Source organism: Procambarus clarkii, chromosome 88 (genome assembly GCF_040958095.1).
Source record: "Procambarus clarkii isolate CNS0578487 chromosome 88, FALCON_Pclarkii_2.0, whole genome shotgun sequence".
Lineage (NCBI taxonomy): Eukaryota > Metazoa > Arthropoda > Malacostraca > Decapoda > Cambaridae > Procambarus > Procambarus clarkii.
Genome location: NC_091237.1, coordinates 18731421 through 18741385, shown reverse-complemented (window position 1 = coordinate 18741385; position 9965 = coordinate 18731421).

Below are 9965 nucleotides of genomic sequence, written 5' to 3'. Positions count from 1 at the left end.
TTCAACTTCTAAATTCTCCTATTTCCGTTAGTTTCCCCTCAATTTATGACTGCTGACCTCGACAGGTTGTGTGGGAATTGGGTAGTTCACTTGATCGTTTAGACCGGTTAACATATTCTGTAATCCTACCAGTCACTAGGTAGGTATATCTGTATTCATGATGGCATATACAGTTTTACATTACTACGGAGGTCGGGGCGGCAGATATTAGGATGCAGTCGTGAATTTGAAAATATATTTCTTACCATCCCGTTTCTAAAATGAAAAACCTTGAACCAGCAGCAAATTACTCACAGCTGGAGGTGTGCAGTATTTTATATGTGTGTGTGTTTGTGTGTGTGTGTGTGTGTGTGTGTGTGTGTGTGTGTGTGTGTGTGTGTGTGTGTGTGTGTGTGTGTGTGTGTGTGTGTTAGGGGAGGACCTTTGGATAAGGCTAATGAAATCCAACTGCATCCCAGCACCTTATTCTTCGTTATTATTCAATTAGAACTTTAATAATAATAATCTTTTGCGTTAGTGGTCGATAAACAGATAACTTTACATTTCCTCAAGTAGCTTATATCACGTCTGGTTCATCTCAAGTATAAACAAGTCTAATTAAGACCATTTCTGTTTAAATGTTAGTTATGTCTGTGGCTTTTATGTGGTTTTAAGTGAGATGATGAACGAGAGCGAACATTTTGGTCCTTGTGAACAGTTGGGTGTAAAATAAATGAATGTTGTTCAATTCAGTAAAACTTCCTTACCTAACCACACGCACCTAACCTCTTCTAACCTAACCTATCCCGTCCTAACCTCACCTAATCTAACCTCACCTAACGTAAAAAGGTGCACTAGTCACTGTAATTAAAAAAAATCCGGGTAATTTATATATTTTCTTATTATAGCAAATAAGTAACTCTACTTATTTCCGAAACAAATATAATTACCATCGACAGGCTGAGTTATATTCCGTCAAAGGAATCACGAACGACAGTAAAAATATAATTAATAAAAAAAAAACATTCCCTTTGCTCTAGCAATATCTGCCATTTCAAGAACATTTACATTTCCAGTTCCAAACCCAGAGGGGGAGGCTAGGCAGTTGACGAGATATTGGTGTTATTTCATGATAGGGGGAAACTGAGTTATTTGGCTCGCTCACCACAACTTGCTAGCCTCCGTCCCGCCAGTAATACCAGTGTGTGTGTGTGTGTCGACGCTAATTACAAGATTTTTTTTTCCTTATGTTAGTCACAGCTGGTGAATGTTAAGAATATAAGAAAATAAAAATGAAGGTAATTTCAGAAGGCCTATTGGCCCATACGAGGCAGCTCCTATTAATATCCACCCATTCTCATTCACATATATGTCTAACCTACGCTTGAAACAATCAAGGGATTCTGCTACTATTATGTTACGTGGTAATTACTTCCACAAATCAAATGTTTGCGTTGTCGGAGTAATGCTTATGGACTAATGTTGCAGCCCATTCAGCTAATATAAAAGTACTTATAGGCTTATAGTAACTATTTGGTTGACAGTACCCGTAAGTGCTGATGGATCACCAGAAAGTTGACTTTCGTATTATTCAATTTGGACAAGCTTGAAACATTTTTATTAACCACAATATAGATATATAAGACCTAATATAACCTTTCCCTGTAATCCCAAACCTCATACACGCTATCTTAGGTCTAATATAGTCCATATATGTGCTATACTAGCCCTAAAAATATTTAAGTAAAGTTTTCAGCCTTATTTTTCTAGATTCTATGAAATACGATGTACAAAAGTGAACGTTTTGGAGGTCCATCACAACATATTGGAACACTAGACCAAATAGTTATTATAAGTTAATATAATTTCATGAGAATGGGCTGTATGTTTATATCTAAACCCCTGGCTTATCCTCGTTACCAAACAGGGGTTGAGGTTCTTGAATTTCAGTTGGAACAAGGTAATCAGGCTAGGTGTATGTTGACTAACAACTGGGGTTCGATGGTTAGGAGGTGGTGAGAGGTTAGGTACCAGATACCAGAACCAGCTGTGAGCCCAAACACACCACCCCTGATACCAGAACATAACATGGTGTTCTGGTATCAGTCCCAAACACACCACCCCTGATACCAGAACACCAGCTGTGAGCCCAAACACAGCACCCCTGATACCAGAACACCAGCTGTGAGCCCAAACACACCACCCCTGATACCAGAACACCAGCTGTGAGCCCAAACACACCACCCCTGATACCAGAACATAACATGGTGTTCTGGTATCAGTCCCAAACACACCACCCCTGATACCAGAACACCAGCTGTGAGCCCAAACACACCACCCCTGATACCAGAACACCAGCTGTGGACCCAAACACACCACCCCTGATACCAGAACACCAGCTGTGAGCCCAAACACACCACCCCTGATACCAGAACCCCATCTGTGAGCCCAAACACACCACCTCTGATACCAGAACACCTGGTATCAGGCCCAAACACACCAACTTCACCATCAAGGTCTTGACCCAAAACCTGACCACAACTGCTGTGCCTTTGCAACCTCTCCAATGCAGTGACGCAAATACTTATCCTATCAAAATATTTTTAATTAATTTTAATAACGCAATCCTTCACTCAAAATTACTGCCATATTCGCTGCCGCTTCTGAAACAAATATATTTGGGATTGTTTAATGATGCAATTAAAATACTTAATAAGGTTAATTTACATTTCATGAACCTTTCAAATTGAGAAACGACAGGGCAAAATGTCCCAGTTTTTAGAGGCTGAATAATGCATGATATTGATATTGTGGGTAATTACCTAAGTGTAATTACCTAAGTGTAGTTACAGGATGAGAGCTACGCTCTTGGTGTCCCGTCTTCCCAACACTCTTTGTCGTATAGCGCTTTGAAACTACGTGTGTGTCTGTGCGTGTGTGTGTATTCACCTAGATGTGCTTGCAGGGGTTTGAGCTCTGCTCTTTCGGCCCAAATCTCAACTGTCAATCAATCAACTGTTACTAACTACTAATTAATTTTGTTTTGTCTCACACACACACACACATACACACACACACACACACACACACACACAGACACACACACACACACACACACACACACACACACACACACACACACACACACACACACACACACACACATATACACACACACACACACACACATATACACAGGAAGCAGCAAGTATAGCTGTCTAACTCCCAGGTACCTATTTACTGCGAGGTAACAGGTGCATCAGGGTGAAATAAACTCTGACCATCTGTTTCCGCCGGCACCGGGATCAAACCCAAACCCTAGGATTACGAGTCCTAAGCGCTGTCCACTCAGCCACAGTCCTTCTTGTGTGTGTGTGTGTGTGTGTGTGTGTGTGTGTGTGTGTGTGTGTGTGTGTGTGTGTGTGTGTGTGTGTGTGTGTGTGTGTGTGAACTTATCTAATTGTGCTTGCGGGGGTTGAGCTTTGGCTCTTTGGTCCCGCCTCTCAACTGTCAATCAACTGGTGTACAGATTCCTGAGCCTACTGTGTGTGTGTGTGTGTGTGTGTGTGTGTGTGTGTGTACTCACCTATACTCACCTATATGTGCTTGCAGGATCGAGCATTGACTCTTGGATCCCGCCTTTCTAGCTATCGGTTGTTTACAGCAATGACTCCTGTCCCATTTCCCTATCATACCTAGTTTTAAAAGTATGAATAGTATTTGCTTCCACAACCTGTTCCCCAAGTGCATTCCATTTTTCTACTACTCTCACGCTAAAAGAAAACTTCCTAACATCTCTGTGACTCATCTGAGTTTCCAGTTTCCACCCATGTCCCCTCGTTCTGTTATTATTACGTGTGAACATTTCATCTATTTCCACTTTGTCAATTCCCCTGAGTATTTTATATGTCCCTATCATATCTCCTCTCTCCCTTCTTTTCTCTAGTGTCGTAAGGTTCAGTTCCTTCAGCCGCTCTTCATATCCCATCCCTCGTAGCTCTGGGACAAGCCTCGTCGCAAACCTCTGAACCTTCTCCAGTTTCTTTATGTGTTTCTTCAGGTGGGGGCTCCATGATGGCGCGGCATACTCTAAGACGGGTCTCACGTAGGCAGTGTAAAGCGCCCTAAAAGCTTCCTCATTTAGGTTTCTGAATGAAGTTCTAATTTTCGCCAGTGTAGAGTACGCTGCTGTCGTTATCCTATTTATATGTGCCTCAGGAGTTAGATTAGGTGTCACATCCACTCCCAGGTCTCTTTCTCGAATCGTTACAGGTAGGCTGTTCCCCTTCATTGTGTACTGTCCCTTTGGTCTCCTGTCACCTGATCCCATTTCCATAACTTTACATTTACTGGTGTTAAACTCCAGTAGCCATTTCCCTGACCATCTCTGCAGCTTGTTTAAGTCCTCTTGGAGGATCCTACAATCCTCGTCTGTCACAACTCTTCTCATTAATTTTGCGTCATCTGCAAACATTGACATGTATGATTCCACTCCTGTAAACATATCATTTACGTAAATTAGAAAGAGGATTGGTCCCAGCACCGATCCTTGAGGTACTCCACTTGTTACTGTTCGCCAGTCCGACTTTTCGCCCCTTACCATTACCCTCTGGCTCCTTCCTGTTAGGTAGTTCTTCACCCATACTAGGGCCTTTCCGCTTACTCCTGCCTGCCTCTCAAGTTTGTATAGCAGTCTCATGTGCGGTACCGTATCAAAGGCCTTTTGGCAGTCAAGAAATATGCAGTCTGCCCAGCCTTCTCTGTCCTGCCTTATCCTTGTTACTTTATCATAGAATTCTAAAAGGTTTGTTAGGCATGATTTCCCTGTCCAGAACCCATGTTGGTGCTTGTTTACAACCCCAATGCTCTCCAGGTGCTCAACAAGTCTTAGCCTAATTATTCTTTCAAGTATTTTGCAGGGGATGCTTGTCAGTGATACGGGTCTGTAGTTAAGTGCCTCCTCCCTATCACCCTTTTTGAAAATTGGTACGACATTTGCCTCCTTCCAGCAACTGGGCAATTGTGTGTGTGTGTGTGTGTGTGTGTGTGTGTGTGTGTGTGTGTGTGTGTGTGTGTGTGTGTGTGTGTGTGTGTGTGTGTGTGTGTGTGTGTGTTTACAAATTATCTACGATAAAAACCCCGTTGTTCCGCACACCACCAATAGTTTCACCACAACTCAGGATTGGAGTATGCGTTCATTAATTCGTAGTTCAGGCTTTAACGTTATCGGAAGCGAAGTCGTTATGACTAGACTAATTATAGCATTTCAGGCTCATTACCGCGTAACGAGTCGTCATTTAGGCCCTTTTTTTGTCAAGCTTGTTCCACAAAAGTAGAAAAACGATGTGATTGGTCAATTTGATCCTGTATTATGAGGATTCGCAGTCGTTTCCTCTGTAACCCATTAATATGTTAAATCTGTATTGCCACTGTTTTTGTAAAATCACTTCTGTAAAATCATCATGAAATTTCCACTAAATCTGTATTCCACAGGGAGCCGGTCGGCCTAGCGGACAGCACGCTGTACTTGTGATCCTGTGGTCCCGGGGTCGATCCCGGGCGCCGGCGAGAAACAATGGGCAGAGTTTCTTTCACCCTATGCCCCTGTTACCTAGCAGTAAAATAGGTACCTGGGTGTTAGTCAGCTGTCACTGGCTACTTCCTGGGGGTGGAGGCCTGGTCGAGGACCGGGCCGCGGGGACACTAAAGCCCCGAAATCATCCCAAGATAACCTAAAGATAACTGTTGTTTTTCCTGTTCACTCTGGGTTCAGCAGGCAGGTGTATATGGAAATCTTTCAAAATGGTAAGGGAGTACCTGACAGGAAGGAAGCAGAGATTTAATGTGAAGGGGTGAGATATAGAGAAGAGGACAGCAACGATTGGAACACCACAAGGTTGGGTGCTTAGATTCATTCTATTTCTAGTTATGCCGTTAGTCTGAAATAAGTAATTGTCTCCACTAAATGGATGTTTTCTGATGAGCTTGAGGGGGGCTACGAGCTTAGCCCAATACTACAAGCACATCTAGGTGAGTACACACACACACACACACACACACACACACACACACACACACACACACACACACACAATTATCCCGCAGATGTCAACGTCAGACTCCTCGGAATCCATCGCTATTTAATTTTTTATTTCAACGGATTGAAGCTTGCAGCCGAATAGGATTGTAATCACTATTTTCAAGACAATTCACACACACACACACACACACACACACACACACACACACACACACACACACACACACACACACACACACACACATACGGGCCTGATAGCGGAGTGAACAGCGCTCTGTACGCGTAATCCTAGGGCCCGGGTTCGATCCCCGGCGATGGCAGAAACAAAATAGGCAGAGTTTCTTTCACCCTGATGCCCTGTTACCAAGCAGTAAATAAGGACCTGGGAGTTATACAGCTGTAACGGGCTGCTTCCTCTGTGTGTGTTTGTGTGTGTGTGTGTGTTAGTAGTTAGCAACAGTTGATTGATTGACAGTTGAGAGGCGGGGCCAAAGAGCCAGAGCTCAACCCCCGCAAGCACAACTAGGTGAGTAGACAGGCATCGCAGATGTAAATCGCGTCGCCATTACAAAGCTGTGAGTGAGAATCAGGTAATTAAATTCCTCCACGCTGCCGAGGACTAGAAATTGGTTGGCAATGACCAGAGCAGTAACAGCCTGGTGGATCTTGTGCCAGAGATTTCCAGTTGGGACGTACTTAATGACGCTTAAACACGGAGCTCACTCAATTGATCCTACACGCACGCACTCGCACACACGCACACAGGTGGAAACTGAGTGCCCAAATGAGCCACAGAGATATTAGAAAGAACTTTTTTAGTGTCAGAGTGGTTGACAAATGGAATGCATTAGGCAGTGATGTGGTGGAGGCTGAATCCATACACAGTTTCAAGTGTAGATATGACAGAGCCCAATAGGCTCAGGAACCTGTACACCTGTTGATTGACGGTTGAGAGGCAGGACCAAAGAGCCAGAGCTCAACCCCCGCAAACACACACAACTAGGTTAGTACACCTAGATGAGTACACACACACAGGAGGCTTTGAAAGCATTATATGCCACAGACGGGTCATAACAGGATAATGCTGCCTTTATTACTAATATAATGATAGGATATGCCAGGCTTTATTACCAAGATAACAAGAGGATAATGCTGGCTTTAGTACAAACATAATAATAGGATTTACCTGGCTTTATAACATAATAAAACTGGAGACAAAGATGGGTCGTAATATGCTGTTCCTTTAACATGGGAGGCAGCTGAGGCGAGCTTGGGGCCCTGGAGCTAAAGCTTAACCCACAGACCTATCCTGACGAATAGATTTAGACAAGCATCAACACAGAAATACACGAGACTAGGATCAGAGTTGCTTGAATGGATTCCAATGAGATAAGAAATGGTTTAAGGATTGAGAAAGTAAAGGTTTAAGGATTGAGAAAGTAAAGGTTTAAGGATTGAGAAAGTAAAGGTTTAAGGATTGAGAAAGTAAAGGTTTAAGGATTGAGAAAGTAAAGGTTTAAGGATTGAGAAAGTAAAGGTTTAAGGATTCAGAAAGTAAAGGTTTAAGGATTGAGAAAGTAAAGGTTTAAGGATTGAGAAAGTAAAGGTTTAAGGATTGAGAAAGTAAAGGTTTAAGGATTGAGAAAGTAAAGGTTTAAGGATTGAGAAAGTAAAGGTTTAAGGATTGAGAAAGTAAAGGTTTAAGGATTGAGAAAGTAAAGGTTTAAGGATTGAGAAAGTAAAGGTTTAAGGATTGAGAAAAGAAAGTTGAAGGATATAATTTTAGGATCACATGATACAAGTATCCAGACTAAAGTTCGACCCATGAGTAAATATATTTATAGTACGATAACGTATAATGCGTCATATCACCTAATGCGTCGCATTTGTTTTGCGTAATCAATGAATACGTTAAAAATTGCGAATTATTATTATAATTATATTATAATTTATTATATAATAATATATTATAATATATTATATATATTATAATTATTATTATAATTTAAAGGTAAATAATATTTACGTTTTCTTTGCATTAGCCTCGGTAGGTTAGGTGGGTTGATAGGGTTTGTATGTTCCAAATTGGGCCAAATTGCTGAATTTAAAATTTAACTTATTATTTACCTATTTATTATTTGGCAATTCCAGAGAACAAACTGGTAGATTTTTGTCGGTTAAAAAGACATTCCACTCCGCTACCCCATTTTGGCCCAATGGTAACACACTCGCCCTTGTGTTCTGAGGTTCGAACCCTGATTAGGGAGGATTGACTCGAGCCACAGTCTTTTTATCTGTTCAGCCAGCAGTAATTGGGTACCTGGTGGCAAACGGATTGTAGAGTTGTGTTCCAGGGAAAACTTGAGGATAAGGTTTACCTCGATATGTGGGAAGAGAAAGCTCTTGGCCTGTTTACAAGGAGTCGACTGTTCCTGTACCCCACTGTAAAACCACCCAATTACTGTACTGTTAATAGTTATTAAGATTTTATTTACATTTTAAAACTTAAAAAGCAAAAATTTAATTTATTTTATACCCCCTGTGACCGTTGTGAGTGATGTGAGTTATTGTATATATTTACATATACAATCAGAGAACAGTAGCGGGCAGTTAGGAAGTTGATGAAGCATTTAAGATTCACTTAATGTCTTGACTCTTGACTCTTGACTCTTGACTTTTCTCGTGTACGTTGAGAAAGTCTTTGAGACTGACTCCTCGAAGACACTTACGACTCTGGTTGGCCTTTTGACCGCCTCCTGACCTGATATTGGACTAATAGGACCCTCTTGACCAGACCACACACTAGCAATTGAAGGGACGACGACGTTTCGGTCCGTCCTGGACCATTCTCAAGTCGATTGAGAACAATCAACTTGAGAATGGTCCAGGACGGACCGAAACGTCGTCGTCCATTCAATTTCTAGTGTGTGGTCTGGTCAACATACTTCAGCCACGTTATTGTGACTCATCGCCTGCTAATAGGACCCCTCTAACATCTCAAGAGAAATGTTAATATATAATATTAGGCCATTTTTTAGGTCATTAACATTCTAGAGAATAACGAACTTAGACTCTGAAGAATACAGACTTCATGCAGTCTCGCTTCATGCAGGTCGGCGTTCAAACCCCGATTATCCAAGTGGTTGGACACCATTCCTTCCCCTCGTCCAATCCCAAATTCTTATCCTGATCCCTTCCAAGTGCTATATAGTCGTAATGGTATATTCCTGATAGTTCCCTTCTCCTGTTCCAGAGCACTATCCTTCTTATCTGCTAAGTTGCAACGAAAATTACTTTGACAAAAACGTATATAGCAAATCAAAATTATATTCCATGTGAGAGAATCCAGTATCACAAACACCAAACCTATTCCAGTCTCACAGAAACAACTCAAAAAACTCCTTGGTTCCGATCCCCTAATGCTTCAATTAAGCAAATCCATTAAACCGTTCAAAATAAATGACATATTTTACCCTGCAGAATAAGAAAAAAACAAAAAATATCTGAGCGAGTCAGTGCGTCAGACCTCGTTTGAAGACTCATGGTCTTTGATATTTAGAGAAAGCTAAAAAAATCAAGGAATTGCCGATGTTAGAGTTTGCTAATTTAGTTACGCTTGCATGATTAGCTGAGTGGGTGGACTGGTGGAGGTGTTTGCCTTGGACGAGAAAAACTCCCCCTGTACAAGGTGCTCAAGGTTGTTCGGTTATTGAGCAGTTAGCGAGTGAGTTAACGAACTAATTAGTGACAATAAATAAATTGATTAGCGTGCGAGTTAACAAACGAATTAGCTTGTGTCAACTAATTTGCAAATGAGTAAATGGATTAGTGAGAGTGAACGAATTAATTTGCGAGTTAACGAACGAACTGGTGACCAAACAAAATAGTTAAGCAGTAAGATATTGAACTACGAAATTTGCAAACAAGTAAGCTTTTTAATTAGTGA